Genomic DNA, 17,169 nt, shown 5'->3' on the forward strand with positions numbered 1-17,169 from the left:
AAAACTTTTCAGTAAATTTGACATGATATAGCCATGATTTAAGTCCAGAGTCAGAAACAGAGCTCGTGATGGAGAATCACTGACTATCACAGAGATAAGGCAGCTGATCAAAAGCATCTTCTGGCAGCCCCCTGCTCACTGCTCCTGCTGAGCTCCAAATTCAGCAAAAGCCCTTCTTTTTCTCAGAAACAAAATCCTCTCACTACAACAGAATGACAATGCATGTAACTACTGAGGTATTTTAAGATTCTATATAGCCTCTGATTTCTGAGATCCCAGAGCTGCCCTTGGACTGGATTACTAAGAAATACAGCTAAAAAAGTGGAGTTTGTATCAATTCTGCAATATCTCTGTCCAATGTATATGTATTTTGTCCTGTAGTCAAATTCCAGCGATTACAATCACTTCAGAAAAGGCACATGCCAGAATACACAAAACAAATGGTGGTTTAGTTTTTTTTATTCTTTACTTTTGTTCTTCTACTTTGCATTTTTTATACTTTTAAAAGGGCTTTAATGTTTATTTTTGTTTTAAATAAGATTAATATGATCCAGAAAGCTACAAAGACCACCTCTGCAACATTATCCTGGGTTCAGCTGTAACGATTATTTTTCTCCTTAGTAGCTGGTGCAGTGCTGTGTTTTTGGCTTTAGTCTGAGAACAATGCTGAAACACCCATGTTTTGGTTGTTGCTAAATAATGCTTACTCCAATCAAGCATGTTTCAGTCTCTCATGCTCTGCCAGTGAAGAGGGGCATGGGAAGCTGTGAGGAAGCAGAGACAGAACACCTGACCCAAACTAGCCAAAGAGGTATTCCATACCACAGCACGTCATGCCCAGTACAATTATAAATTTGGGGAGGGCTAGCCAGAAGCCCTAGGTCACAGCTCGGGTCAGGCTGGGTACTGGTTGGCAGGTGGTGAGCAATTGCATTGTTCAGCACTTCTGTTTATTGTTTTCCTTTTCCCCTTTTAGTTTTATATTCTCTGCCCTTGTTATTTCCCTCATTACTGGTGGTGGTAGTAGTAGTGGGTTTGTATTGATTGATGGCTTGGCTTCATGAGCAAGTAAGCATGGTTAAAGCCCTTCCCAAATCTTCACTCACGAAGCCAAGTCATCAATCCTGCTCAGTGGGTTTGTATTATACTTTAGTTATTGGACTGTTCTTATCTCAGTCCATGGGGGTTACATTCTTTTGATTCTTCTCCCCATCCCTCTGGGAGTGGGGAAGGTAGGGGGGGGATGGAAGAAAGGAGGAACTGAGCAAGTGGCTGCGTGGTTCTGAGTTACTGCCTGGGCTTAAACCACCACAAATATGTATGGTTTAGTGGTGATATTGGCAGTCCTGGGTAATGATTGGACTTGATGATCTTAAAGGTTTTTCCCAACCTAACTGATTCTATGATTCTATGTGATAAGAGGCAGATATAATAATTTTCAGTTATCAACACTGGCTGTTATATGGCTCTCAGGCCTTTTCCTGTGCCATCTTGTATGAAATGATGACTTCTGTGGGAAGCTGGATACAATCTACCATCTCTGTCTCATTGGTTGTTTCCAACAAGAATCCTCAGATACTTATATCTTCCCAGGTTACTTACCATTTTGACATTAAGGCAATGAAGAGACCACTTTCTAATGGAAAACCAAGTCTTATTCTCATCTATCCAAGCTGAATACCATAGGTCTACTGAACAAAACACAATGGTTGGAAGGGTTGTTGTTAATATTTATGACCAGTTCAGCCTTCTTTTTCCACTTATAAATGATCTGTTAGAGGATCACAGTTTCTCCAGATATATAAATTATTAAACATCACAATGAGTTTTCAGGCCTAGGACAAAATTGATTTTAAGCATCTGTCTGAGTATTTTCCTACTGCTGGTATGCCATTCATCATCAAAATTGCATGAAATTGTGCTGCTCCATGTGATGACAACAATTCAGATTAGAAGAAAATGAAAATTGATAGCAGAAGTGATTCGTGATACACATCAATTTTTGGATTAATAATTCGTAATAAAAAATGTATGAAACTTCATTATCTGCCAAGAAGCTACAGTTAATTGCAAACACTGCCATTGGTTCCCATTTTGTAATGGCCGTTATTCCTGGACATCATCTTTAGGGATTTTGGTTAGAATCTGCATACAGTATCACAGTTATATTGGCCAATATGTAAATAGTGGCTTGGGAGTCAGCACTCTTAATCCTTTCTGTTTGTTATCACTGTAGATGTGCTACACTTGTGTATAATCATTTCTGCCAACCAACTAGAACAAAGCCTAATATATAGACTCATTTTTATCCTTTAGACTGCAAACACTGTAGAAATGGAAATGCCATTCCTAAAGAATGGCATATATGCAATACATTTAGGAAGGGAGATCTTTTGGAAATACTCAAATAGTTCATAGATTTACACCGTTGAAAAACCAACATATAAAATTAACACTTGTTTTACACTTGCATGATCACATGGTGAATCTTTAGATACTCAAGTGAAAACAGGAAATCAAAAATGTTTATTTTTTTATTGAGAAGACTTCACTGTTGATGTCTTATAATTGAGGAGTGACTTTATATGGACTTGTCTGTTGTTTTTATAGACTGAATTCAGAAACCTCCTGTTCTCTTGAAAGTAACACTGATCTCTGCAATATTATCCTTGACTCCATTTCTAGGCATATTAAGGATGAGGGGGTTATTAAGAACAGCCTACATGGTTTTATGAGGGGGAAGTCATGTTTGACCAACCTTATAGCCTTCTATGAGGAAGTGACTAGGTGGAGGGATGATGGTAGAACAGTAGATGTGGTTTTTCTTGATTTCAGTTAAGGCATTTGATACTGTCCCCCACAGCATTCTCATAGATAAGCTAAGGAAGTGTGGGCTTGACAATCAGGTAGTGAGGTGGATCAAGAACTGGTTGGAAGGAACAAGGCAGAGAGTTGTGGTCAATGGTGCAGAATCTAGCTGGAGGTCTGTGACTAGTGGAGTCCCTCAGGGGTCAGTGCTGGGACCAGTGCTGTTTAATATTTTCATCAACGACCTGGATGAGGGAATTGAGTGTATTCTCAGCAAGTTTGCTGATGACACTAAACTGGGAGGAGTGGCTGACACACCAGAAGGCTGTGTTGCCATTCAGAGAGACCTGGACAGGCTGGAGAGTTGGGCGGGGAGAAATTTGATGAAATTCAACAAGGGCAAGTGTAGAGTCTTGCATCTGGGGAAGAACAACCCCATGTACCAGTACAGGTTGGGGACTGACCTGCTGGAAAGTAGCAAAGGGGAAAGGGACCTGGGGGTCCTGGTGGATAGGAGGATGAACATGAGCCAGCAATGTGCCCTTGTGGCCAAGAGGGCAAATGGCATCCTGGGGTGCATTAGAAAGGGTGTGGTTAGTAGGTCAAGAGAGGTTCTCCTCCCCCTCTATTCTGCCTTGGTTAGGCCGCATCTGGAATATTGCATCTAGTTCTGGGCCCCTCAGTTCAAGAAGGCCAGGGAACTGCTTGAAAGAGTCCAGCGCAGAGCCACAAATATGATTAAGGGAGTGGAACACCTCCCTTATGAGGAGAGGCTGAAGGAGCTGGGTCTCTTCAGCTTGGAGAAGAGGAGACTGAGGGGTGACCTCATCAGTGTTTACAAATATGTAACGGGTGGGTGTCAGGATGATGGAGCTAGGCTTTTTTCAGTGATATCCAGTGATAGGACAAGGGGCAATGGGTGTAAACTGGAGCACAGAAGGTTCCACGTTAACATCAGGAAGAACTTCTTTACTGTGAGAGTGACAGAGCACTGGAACAGGTTGTCCAGGGGGGTTGTGGAGTCTCCCACATTGGAGATATTCAAGGCCCGCCTGGACAAGTTCCTGTGTGATGTACTCTAGGTTACCCTGCTCTTGCAGGGGGGTTGGACCAGATGATCTCTTGAGGTCCCTTCCAACCCTTGGGATTCTGTGATTCTGTGATTTGTGAGCACTTTTGGGCTGAATACTATGTGCCTTGTCTAAAATACTCAATTATTTGGAAATTAAATTAATAACACTGTTAAAATGCTTTGGCAAGTATGTCAAGCACACATTTGTTATAGTTGCACTCTAGATTTGGTTGGCAAATAACCAGATATCTATTGGTTCTTGGGCAAATACAAAATGATACAGATTTTCTAGCTCTTTCATGAAAGCTCACTGTTTTGACATATCACTATCATATCCACCAAATCATGGGTACACTTCCCCTATCTAATTAATTCCACAGAATAAATTGACTTGTGATTCCTGAACACTCAGGTTGGACTGTGAATAATGTCTACAAATTATCCTGAATGTACACATATTCTGAACTGATTTTGACTCACTTTCAGCCCATAGATAACATAAAAACTGTCACACCTCTTTATCAAGACGTCATTTTTCCTCTGCCTTCATTTGAAGTCATACCCAATCTACACATGTATCAATACTTTTCAGAAGTACTAATTTTTGCTCAAGAAACATTTTTACATCATTCCAATGATAAAATACAGAAGGTTTTATGATAAAGAGCAAGTAAATTTATTAACAATGGTCCTCTACACCATTCCCTACTGGAGAATTCTTCCACTAGCAAGGCAGTGTCCTGGGTTCAGTATTAAACTATACTAAAAAATTCAAGGACCTAAAACTTGTGGACACTCCTGGAAAGTTTCACAGAGCCCATGCATTAAGTCCTCCTGTAACACAGAAAATATGTGCAGTGGTTTCTGAAACTTTCCCTGAAAACATTCTAAGTATAGACTACTTCAACAAATTCTTTGCTTCTTATATAAAAAGCCACTAATTACAGTAGAACTCTTAAACATAAAGCTGAAAATATTACCTACCAACCTACAGCTTGAAAACTGTGAGAAGTTATTCCATTCAATATAATACAAGATTATTTCCTTTTGAAAAATATAACTAAGGAAACTGAGTTTGAATTAGCTTTTCAACCGGGCATCTGCAGTGTCAGAGCTTTGAATTAGTTGACCTGATTCCTGCTGCATAAGTGACTTCAGATTGGTCTTTACAGTAGATTTCTAACCCTGCCCACAACCATTAACTCACCACAGGATAGAAGAGCAACATCTAGATGCATTGTTGAAGAAAATCAGGCTATCAGGTCAGTTTGCCATGAAGCTCAGGAGGGAAACTAATAGCAAATGCATATTAACACACCTGGTTAATATAAAATATATCAAAGAAGAGAGAAGTTTTTCAAGTAAATACAATACTAACATGAGTTGTGCCACAGATAAATGAAGACCAATACTCTGTGATTGATCATCCAATACTCTGGGATTCAGAGAGACAACACTAACTCTTCTACTCCAGTGGAAATAAACAAAAATACATAATTTGCATCTCTACAGTAGAGAGATTGGGCAATTAATATATGCCATCAGGTTTCATGCAGAAATTCTTGTGATGTGTATAAAGATAAATGTCAGAGCAAGACACAAGCTGTTCTGAGGTATTAATGCTGCCTGATACTCCTGCAGAGAAAGAATGAGTTAGAAATAAAAAAAAAAACAAATAATGCACTGTCATATTTTCCCTTACTGCTGCAAATTCAGGTGTTGAAATTTACCATTTTAATTCTTCTGTACAATGCCTGATATAAGTGGGCATCTCTTTTCACTTTCATCACATGAAGCTTTCTTCCTTTCCACACTCCTGCAAAATTACTACTAACGTTCCATAAGGCACAATGTACCTTCCCATTTCTAGAGGCAGTCTCCTTTAGCAGAGCACCAGACATAACCTGCTCACTGTTTGAAACACAGTTTTACAGCTCCTAAGCATCTCTTCAAACTCCTAATTTTTTAGTCCTAATCACTGTAATGTAACTTTGCTAATGGTGAAGGACCAAGGAACTGCTCTCATTAACCACTTCTGTTTTCCTTTATTCCCAAAGACAGACATGCTCTAATTAACTACTTGTCTTAGCTATTCTCAAGACAATAGCCTAGTCCAGGCAGCCTGAGTGGAATCTAAACAGATGTGAGCAAAATGGCAACATCAGTCATTGCTGATGCATTGCCAGGTGCACAGGAAGCGAGTGTCAACATTTTCTTGTCTTATCAGGTGTCTCCAGTCTTGTGTACAAACTGACAGGTATTTCTATCCTGTCTTCTGCGTCACATTGTGGTGACCAGAAAAGTTTAAAGGGATCTTTATGTTGCTATAGCTAGTTCTTAGTATTTTGGAGGGTTGGTTCTTCTCAAATACAGTAATTATTATTATTACTGTCATCCTATGCTAACACATTTATCCTTTCAGTATAGGAGCGTGGAATTGAGGACAGGCATCTGGTAATAGATAATTACTACCAAGAAAGTTCCGCAGAGTCCTTGAACTTGTCTTCAGGCCCATTTGAGCATTAGCATAGGTGATCACTAGATCTGCATGAAGTGAGGGAGGGTAAAGCCCCCTTTGAACAGACATACAATAGTCTCACTGAATGCATCTACTGCCAAAGGTGAACAGTGATTTTTGTCTAAAGCACAGTATTTTTGGTTTAACAGTCAATACCAGGTATGAAAGAAAGACCAGTTCCTATACATACTTCCTGACTGTTCTAAAACAAATCGGTTTTCTTCTGGAAAGTTATGGGGGAAGTCAGAATACTTGTGCCACAGAGTAACTATGTGGAAACATGAATCAGGAAATACAGGTACTAATGTCAAGATTATTTTTTCTAGACCAAAAAAGATGCCAAATTTGACAGAGATGCATTTTTTCATCCACAGAGAACTCACTCCTGTCAGCTGAAGCCAGAATCCTACAGTCCTACAGGAACACCCCAGATATGAGGAGTATGAAGTCTGCTACTGCTATTTTGTGCAGTCTGGGGCAAGAGCTCTGTGGCAACGACCTGGGCCTCTTAGACTTATGTTCTAGCAGTGAATATGCTAGTGCAATGCTTTTATTGGCTTTGTTATATTATTACTATATTGTTGCCATTATGTGATTTTTTATTATACATCAATAATATATTATTATAATATGTTATTATTTTGCAATAGAAGGATGTAAACTACAGGAAAGACCGGCAAGAGGAGAAAAAAAGCAGCAAATCTGTGCCTTTCTTCATATTGATAGTAAAGCATTTAAACTTCATTGCCAGAGGAAAGATGCTTTAATATTTCAGCTTCAAGCTTCCAAGAATGTCATATAAATTGTTGCAGGAACTTAAAAGAATCCCATATACAACTACCACAGGTTCATTACATTTTCACAGGTTAAACATTCACATTTCATTCATATTACTGCATAATGGATGATTCAGTATCATAAGTCAGTATTCCGTTACCTTTTAACTATGTGATGTAACTGTCTCTTAATTCACATACTAAAGGCAAAAAAAGACCCAATTTTAATAATTTTTTAAAAATATATGAAGGCAACGAGATAAGCAAGGGAAACACTGTACAGACCTGCAGTCAATTAAAGAAAGTAGTTTACTTGGATACCTTCTTTCTTATAATTTTTATCCTTGGATAACCTTGTCAGAAGATAAAGTGGTATTGCATGAATTGCCATGAAAATGCCACTCATTCCAGTGGAGTTTCCATGTACTGATGTGTCCCAATAACTATAAAACAGCACATGCAATTCAGCAGAGATTTCCCTTGATTACTTTATTACACTTAATGACTCTCTTCACTCTTGGGAACATATTTTTCTACATATTTCACAACAAAAAGGCATGGTGGCTGGGTTGCACAACAGTCAGAGAGCTCTAGCAGTGTCCATCATTTATCTGTATGTGCTTAATTTAATATGTACTGCTTGGATCTTTCAGGTCATAAAAACAAGACTCCCCAAGACAGCCTTCAGTGAAAGCACTTGTTTTGCTATCTTTTCCAGAGATACTCAGGCAGAGACATACAGCATCTCTGCACACTGCAGAGTAAGGAGCACTAGTTCATTCCTGCTGGTTGCTGTGGCATCCCAGTGGGTACATTTTCCTGAATTACAAAAGCACTGAATAACTGTAGGTTATCAACGGTAGACAAAAAATGCTGTAATTTACCTCATATTTGCATTTGAAAATGCCCTTTTGGATATCACCACTTAATGAAGACTAGGTTTAATAGACAGTGTTCAGACACAATAAATCTCCTTGCACTGACACACAGGTCTGAACTATCACTCCTCGCAAGAGTCTAAGCTCAACGTAACCTTCTCATGTAGATGTTGACATTACTTTTCCTTTCTGAATATCAGACGTTTCTCACCTTTGTGTTGGTCATACGTTTACAAGAGCTCACAGAACACACTAGTACCCTGCTGTTAGAAAAAACATATTGTACTATGGGATCTCCTACTAAGGACAAATGAGAAATTGAACTTTGTCAAGCTCAAACTCTTCCTGGAAAAGGTGAACCAAAAAGCTATTTAAAGAACACTCTTTTGCATTACCTACAGTGTAAAACACCAACTTAAGGCCTGAAGGAAAGGCCAAGGGAATTGACTAGTAAGACAGAGCTGACAAGAATATATATACTGAGGCTGGATATCTTTAGTGTCAATGTCAGAGGCAGAAAAACACCCCTAAAGCAAGTTTGATTAATGTTTGATTTTATCCTGTGGGTTTGGGTTCTTTTTTCTGGTAAAATTTAGACACAACCTTGTTTGTTTGTTTGTTTTTTTAGTTCCTACTTGCTCCCAGCTATTGCTTGTCCCACTTGCTCACTTTATCTTCTTTTAGGATAGTTGTGGAAAGCAAAAATCAGAATCATGCCTATCTAAATTTTTGTAGAGCATCTAGCACAGGTGGTACTGTTGCTGTGCTAGGGCTGTACACTGATAATACCATGTTCTTTAGGTACTCTATTGCAACCCAACTCTCAACAAAAGGTACACAAAGAAACAGATGTATCACACAGTCTCTAAGCAATACATTTGCTGAAATACATATACATACATTCAAAAAAGAAAACATCATAGAATCATTGAATAGTTTGCATTGGAAAGAACCCTAAGATCATCTAGTTCCAACCCCCTGCCATGGGCAAGGATGCCTCATACTAGACAACATCACTCAAGGCTTTGTCCAACCTGGCCTTGAACACTGACAAGGATGGAGCAATTACCACTTTTTTGGGCAACCTGTTCCAGTGCATTACCACCCATACAGTAAAGAACTTCATATCAGGTTAGAGTGGAGATTTGAAAAACACGTTCTTCCTCACATGAGTTGAAGAACACCTTGTCCAACACAGATGAAATTTAAATGCAACTCTAAAAAAGCTACCATTCCATAAAAAATATTGGGAAAAAAAAATACAGGTGCTTTATCTCTTGACAGGATTTTCATGTTACTGTCTGTCTGCAGCATTTTTTGGGTCATGGGGATGTTTTCATTTTTATAGCCTGACTTAACAAGGTCAGTCAGTTTTCATTTAACCTCAATGCTAACAGAGAAAACAAAGTAGCACAGATTTCCTACATACATTGTAATACCTATAAGCATAAAACAAGGGAGATGAGTTCTTCACTGCTCCTCACTTACAAGACCTGGCTTACCAGGAGTGTGTATTTTCTGTCAAAAGCATTACAGGACATGCAGTAGTTGTTCACTTTCAGTAGTTTTTACCCTTTACTGCTCCCCTTTGCAATGCCTTATTAATTTATCAAATGTGTGGGATACAAATGTTTCTACCTATTAATACTATTTAAAAATTCATGAGGTAGAATGCTTTCTATTTAAGCACCAAAGACAGAAAGCCATCAGAGCCAACATCTACATACTTTGTAATGTTTGGCCTCTTGAATAAAAGGGAAAATACTAAGTCAGAAAGCGGAAGGCCAGAGTCAACACTCCCAGTGAGCCTCATAAGGAGGCTATAGACAGAGTTTATGTGGTAAAAAACTGATCTCAAATCTCGTTTCTAACAAGGATATGAAGTCTGTAAGCACACCAAATTCTGACATTTGTATTCCTTTGAGAATCTAAAGTTTTGCTTCTTGGTTTGCTCAGGGCTAAATCAGTCTCAGCAAGGCTGACCAACTTAGGTTTTATCTCACTCAAATTTAGCTGGTGGTGTTAAGCAAGTTAGCAAAGGCTGCAGAGAGAGAGTCCTGAGTGTCCATGCCAAAGTAAACACCTACCTTTGCCTGTGCATGTGTAAAATACTTGAAGCAACCAAAGATTATCTTTCTACTTTGTTTTGTTTACTCTAACATAGCTTTGAAAGACTTCATACATTTCTTGCTTTCCAAAATAGCTGTAATTCCATCAAGTTGCAGTTAAAACAGAGGGCTCTTACATGACTGTATTTCTTTCACAGAATATATGAGCATACAAACATGCACGTATATACATACACATTTTTCCTTTATACCTCTTCATTGATAGGCATTTTAAAACTCATATATTGCTTAAGAACCTCTTTACTTAAGGTTCTTAAGTAAACTACTTGATAAGCTTTTTGTTCTCTGATTTTAATTGCAAGTTCTTTCTGCTCAAAATATCTAATGGCCATTGCTATTTATTTGCAAGAGCAGGATTTTTTAAATAACAAGAACCATACCTTCAAGTAGTTTAAATTTCACTACCTGCATAGGAGTCTGCAGAACGAAACTGGTATTTTGTCTTTCCCAAGTGGATTGGCTCTTACAACTGTTAAAATATAGTTCTGCTTACAAAGACCATACACACTGAGACAAGGGGGCACAAAAATCACAAAATGGAATATATGCACCTTTAGAATTAGTTATAAGTAATGTTAAGTTTTATGGCTTTGTAACAATAGCAATGGAAGCCTACTGAGGTGCATGTTACATAGAAAAACAAATAGAGTGCAACTAGAGAACATACTGAGAATTCTTGTACAAGATAAATCGTTATAGTTGACACAGTTTTAAGAAAAACGTTCTAGAAGAACAGGACACAGGGATAAGGAGTATCTGGGAACCGCAGGTGTCCAGGATGGGCTACAGTTAAATTAACTGATAAGTAGGAGGATTATTATGTCTCTGGTGCTAACGAAACAATTAAACTGGTATGAGCATCTACTGCGCGTGCTTCAAAGGCTGCCAGAAGTGATGAAGATTGTTGGAAGAAGTAAAGGACCCTCAGAGACCAGCACCACCACCACCACAATTCTCTATGCATGCGGGGAACTTTCTGGAAAATGATGTAAACCATATGTAGCCTCATGAATATGTATGTATGCCCAGTGGCTATATAAGGACAGCTTGTGTAGCAATAGGGAGACACGCGTTAGGAGGAGCTATCCCCTGTATCTCCTGGCACCGCAATAAAGAATGCCTGCTTGTCAGCTTGAAAACTTTGTTGGCGAGTTTGTTCCTGGAGTTTTCTCCGAATCAACACATAGTTTAAATACAAAGGCTTTTGGTTCCTAATCAGTGACTTCATAATCTTCAGATGAGCAGATATGCCAATTGTGTTACATACTGCACCCTGTAAATGTCTGTTTACCTAATGAACCTACATCTTGGAGTCTGTGTAACTAAAGGTTTGTCAGGCTTTAGCTTAAAATGCAGTTAGCAAAGGCTAGTCACGGGCAGACTAAACAGCTGTTTGTGCTTTAGAGAACTGCTAGATTCTGACTTGCCAAAGATATAATATTTAAATGCACTGTTTACTAAAATCCACACTAGTTAAAATTAAGATTACATTTCTTTTCGTGATTTTATGTAAAATTATACTGAAATTAATTATTTGGCATCACTTTATATAGCATCATAAAGTGTTTAAATTAATATTAAAATTACAGATTTTTGTCTATAGGATATTTCTAAATAATTTGTGGAAAAAAAACAAAACATGAGAACTTCTATGAAATCCCTGTAAATCAGCAGGAAAAATCAGGCCCTTTGGAGTACCTTAAAGGAAGGTAAATGTTATTTTATGTAAGCAAAGTAGGACCAGATTTCTCACTTCAGTAGAAGTATGCTTGCCTACCAAGAGAAGTATGAGTAAATTTGCTCCTGCTCCTAATTGCAAACTTTCCTGAGCTCTGCTTTGCACAAGGATTTCCTTACTGTGCAGCAATTTCCAGGCTACATGCCTTTACTTTACAGCTCTCTGCTTCCGGGTGTGCTGGGAGGTATGCAGCAGATGGAGAGAGCAGACAAGGATCATTTACAGAGAGCTCAAGGAAGGACATAGACGATTGCAAATTATTCAGACTGCAAGTCTGAAGCCTTACCTGTCTCTAAGAAACAACTAACACTGCACACCCATGCCCCTGAGCGATTACAAGAGGTACCCAAACCACCTTTAAAGCATAATCTAAATAATTTGGAGTTTCCTACTACACTCCTAGTTGGCAAGTGCTAAAGTTACAGAAACAAGATCAAAAGACAGTTTCACAGTTCGATGCCTGAAACAGAAGTCTCAGCCAAAAGACCACCCTCCTTTCATAAGAACAACTTTCTTACACCAGGTTTCTTCCAGTCAGACGGGATGACTTAGGGCTGGAGTGTCTCAACAAACTAAAAAGAACTGACCGCACACTAATAGGCAGTTGAGCATTAAATGACAGCAGGAATTGCCAAAAATGTTTGGTCTAGAGTGCACCTGCAATCATATATAAACAAAAGTATTCTGGAATACAAGAGAATTTTGGAAAAATCTTTACTTGGAGATTTTTAGATATTTAGTGCTAAGATCAATGGAATACACAAGCTGCTCTGTGCTCAACCAGCTCTCAGTTTACACACAGTGTAGGTACCCCAGGCAGCAGAAGCAGAGTAAAAACATGGGCAAGGTAAACCTCACCAACCAGTCCAAACTAAGCTTTATGTTTATAAATCAGATTTTATTTTAAGTATTAGTTGATGTTTCTGTCTCATCTGAAGATTAAAATAAATCAAAGGGATATTTATATTCTGCTGAGATCAAATTTTCTTTTCTACTGGAGAAAAACCTGAGATTTTCACTTCACAGCAACAGATCTGTGGGGATTACGTGGAAGATTTCCTCTTCTTTTACCTCCCATCCCAGCCTGTCTCACTATTACAAGGGCTTGAAAGGCCCAGGTTACAACTGTCTCTGGATGTCCTTGGTGGAAAAGCAGTAGGTGGAAAAAAAAATAAATGCCTTCCTTCTGGTGTTTTCCTCTTAGTGCATCTTGATTTTGGTCAAAGACATTTTCATCCAACAACCGGAACATGACATCTCTGCCATTATTATTGCCACTATACAATCCAAAATGGTCTTCCTTTGTCTTACTATATTTATTTTCAATATGTTTGCTTCCCACTCTGTTTAGATATTGTGAACACATGATAAAGCACATGTTCTAATAATTTTTGAGACCTTCTGGCAAATATTTCAGACAAGCAATGTAATTTGGTTTTAAATTCAGTGATTCTTCCCAAGCTCAGGGTTTAGCCTGGAAAAAACAGCAATGTCTCAGCAGAACAGCAGAGGGAAACAGAGAGACAGTTCTAGGTACAGTATTAAACACTAATAATCAGTAGTGACAGAGGTTTGGTGGGTGAAGTGAACATCATCAAATTTAAACTACAAAATGAAAGGTCAAGTACAGAGATTGACAGGTAGAAAGGGAGGTATGCACGAGAACTATAATTTATTAGAATAAATAAACCATTAACTTACAGTGTGCCTTTGCACGACTCTTCTTCATGATTCAACTTCAATGTTCTAAGAATATGGGTGTGCCATATCCTTGCACTATCAGACATGGAAAATGTGGGAAAAGTTTTCTTCTGGAATACACAGCTTTCTGCAGCTCATAAATGAATTATTTTAAACCAAATTTCAGTGCCGTGTGATTCACTTAAGCTCTCGATGTAGGCAAAACACAGAAAATACCTCCTAAAGTTTTGCCAGAGCTAGTTACCTGACAGTCATTTTTATTCCAGCTTCTCCCTAAACATCTGTCCCAAGCCAGTACTATCCATCTAAATCCATCTAAACTCATATGTGACCATCCATCTTATGGTCACATATGAGTCAGCTGAGAATACGCAACAGGGCAAGAGCCGTTCTGTACTTAAGCTTTCTATAGGAAGAAGAGTAATTTTGGAACTTGAAACCTGAAAGGCATTTTTTTCCACTACTATTTTCTATTTAATTTAACTATCTCATTTAATAACATTTAGGAATTACCTACTTACAGTAATTTCTTTTTTCCTAAGCATATTTAGGAAATGCCTTGCTTTTTCTTCAGCCCTTTGTACTACTTCAGATGACTGGCTCTTTCTTCTTTTTAAAGCCAAACATGTTTTCCAAGCCTTGCTCATGCCCAAGGCTTTAATTTATAGAATTTGACATTTTTACAACTGGCATAAAGGACTTTTTAGGTCTTAATATTCTGCAATATGGTAATATTCTCTCATGTAAAACTATTAAGGTCTTCAGTGTATATACTTCGCTTTACATGCATATACCTATGTGCATGTATGCATGTGTGTGCCCATATGTATAGAACATAATGTATATACTTCACAATAGAGGATGCTGACAAACCTAAATAAAGTGATGATAATAATGCACAGACATGAAAAAAAGAGGAGAAAAAATCACTTCCAATTAACTTTTCTGAACTAGATAAAATATGTTAATTATTACTGCTGGGTTTGTGAAACTGCTGAATCTCTTTTGCAAATTAAGAGAGACTTTATCTTCAGTGGACATTAAATGACTCACAGACTTTATTCAGGTAATTCAGATGGTTTCACTACCTGCAGTGAAGATCTTACTCCCCAGAATGTTTCATTCAGCAGTCCTTGAGCTCTGCATTTCACACTCTACTGTCAGTCAGTGTTGATTTTAGTACTGATACCATTCTCAGTTCACTTCATTCTACTGCAGCCTATTCTGTCGTACTTCAGTCATGTTGACCAAGAACATACTAACTGGTGTGTGTACCACATAGATGCTAGCTATACCATAAAAGTGCTCTATACAAAAATTTAGGGTAATTTTTTTGTTACCATTTTTTCTCTGTGGCTGCCATGGTAGATCTGTCCTATAATATTCCAAGTTCTTTAAATCAATACTCAATTAACTAAATCCACCCTAAACACTACTGTACACCCAGCCTTTGTGAATATGCATAATGCACTGTGTGTGCATGTGTAACATTCCAGCAGAAGAATGAAGAATTTATTATAATTAAATATGCCAAGATGGAGCATGGCGAGCAATCTTCATTTCAAATTTAATCCACATAATTTCATACATGGCATATTAATTGTACATATTCTTTTTCTGTACTTGAAATGTTTCTCTAGACTTCATGACCTAAAACTGTCTTCCTAAATTTAGCTGGAAGAACTGCAAAAGTAAATGATAATGTATGTGTCACAATATTAAACCAAGCATCCTTTTAAGTTCAAATTTTTGGTTGGTGTGCATTCAAACATTAAAAACTATTAAAATAAATAATCATGCTGTGATTGATTCTTCCTATCAGTCAGAATACGGTATGTGATTTTTCTACAGTGTACAAGTCCTGTCTGCCATCAGAGGAGACTGGATGGCACAAGACACTTGCAAGCAGAACTGACAACTCATGCTGACCTCTAGGAATTATACTGCTGTTAAACAGCCATGTGGAGATAGCTTCTAACATGCTCCTTACAAAAATTCAGTGAAGAGAAAAAAAGAAATGTCAACATCCATGGGGGGATAAACAGCTTACAAGATTAACTCTTACGTGATCCTCCTTGTATCTTTTACATCTCAGAATAAATTGTATGAACAGGTATCCAATTCTCCGGCTTCTGATCCTAAAAGAGATTTAGGCACTTAAAGGTATGTAGAGCAATGAGAAGTGACTGTGTTACCATAGCAAAACATGCCAGCATTTGCCAGTAGAGCCCTGATAACTGACTGTGTATATGCTGTTTTCCTGACCAGTTAAGAAGAAAAACACATTAGCTTAAGCCAAGGGCACTTAACCTTTCTGACCAGGTGGAAGTAGTGAACTGTTATACGTGATTCTGTGATCATGTGAATCATGCAGAGCTCTATAAGCAAAATAAAGTTTAACTAACCATGTTGACTTAGTAGACAAAATGTAAAATCTCATTACTTTAATTTTTTAATAGTCTGACAACATTCTCATGGGTTCCAAAAACCAAGAGTCATTAAAGGTCTCACAGGTTATCCAGCTCTTATATATTTCAAAAGGCAAATCAGATAGATAGCAATTAAAATTAAAAGTCAAACTAGGAAGGAAGGATAATGATTGAAGCAGTCCACAGAATACCTCAGTATAAAATAAAAATCACAGAAAAAAAACACCCCATTTGTAGAAAGAAATACATTTTGTGCAGGTATTCTAAAAAAATAAAATTAATCCTATTAGTAGCATTAAAACTGGGCCATGTGGAGTTGAGTGCTGCTGCGTTGTCCTCCCAACCACTTGCTTGAGGCTTATAAGCATAATAATCATAAAAGCATGCTTCTAAAGGGAATAGAAACTGCTCCAGGTAACCATGTCGCTCTTAAACCAAGATGATTTAGACCTCAAAAGTAAATAGGCCACAGCTATTACAAGCTAAAGAAATTAGGATAACACCAGAAAGGTAACAGTTTTAACAATTTGCAAATGAAGAGCAATGCATCTCCCATGGAGATTTTCAAAGATGCAGTAAGAAATTTGCAACCTGTAAGAAAATTCTGCTTGTGTTGTAGCAGGTACCATATTGTACAACTGCCAGCAACATGCTACTTCTTTTTCTTTAGCCATAATAGGATATAACAACCGCCTTTTTTTTTTTTTCTAAAACTAGGCTTCCATGAAGTGGTTTCTCACTGCAAACAGTGAAAATAACCTCAGAAAATCCTAAGGACGGCAAATAAGCAGAAGAGGTTTTTCAGTTTCAGCAATGCAGGTAAGTAACATATTCCCCTACAGCCTAGTATATTTTTGACAGCTTCTCAGAATCTCATCCCAGGTCTTATCTGCTACTCATTACTTATCTATCTTTTTGCTTAGCCCCACGTCTTTCCTTTCTTAAAATCAGAGCTTAATGCTTCCCTTCTTTGCTGTTTTAGAATACTCTGTTCTCTGTGTTCAGAGTTAGCAGGATACTTCTATGCAGTGCAAGAAAGCGGGTGAGACTCAGGCAAGACATTAGAAAAAAAATCCAGTGTTAAAAATATAGAGGAGAGCCACCCTGCAGAAAGTTCTGT

Source organism: Neopsephotus bourkii, unplaced genomic scaffold (assembly GCF_033783945.1).
Source record: "Neopsephotus bourkii isolate Nb327-2 ecotype Australia unplaced genomic scaffold, CSIRO-AGI_Nbou_v1 NB_860, whole genome shotgun sequence".
NCBI classification, from domain to species: Eukaryota; Metazoa; Chordata; class Aves; order Psittaciformes; family Psittacidae; genus Neopsephotus; species Neopsephotus bourkii.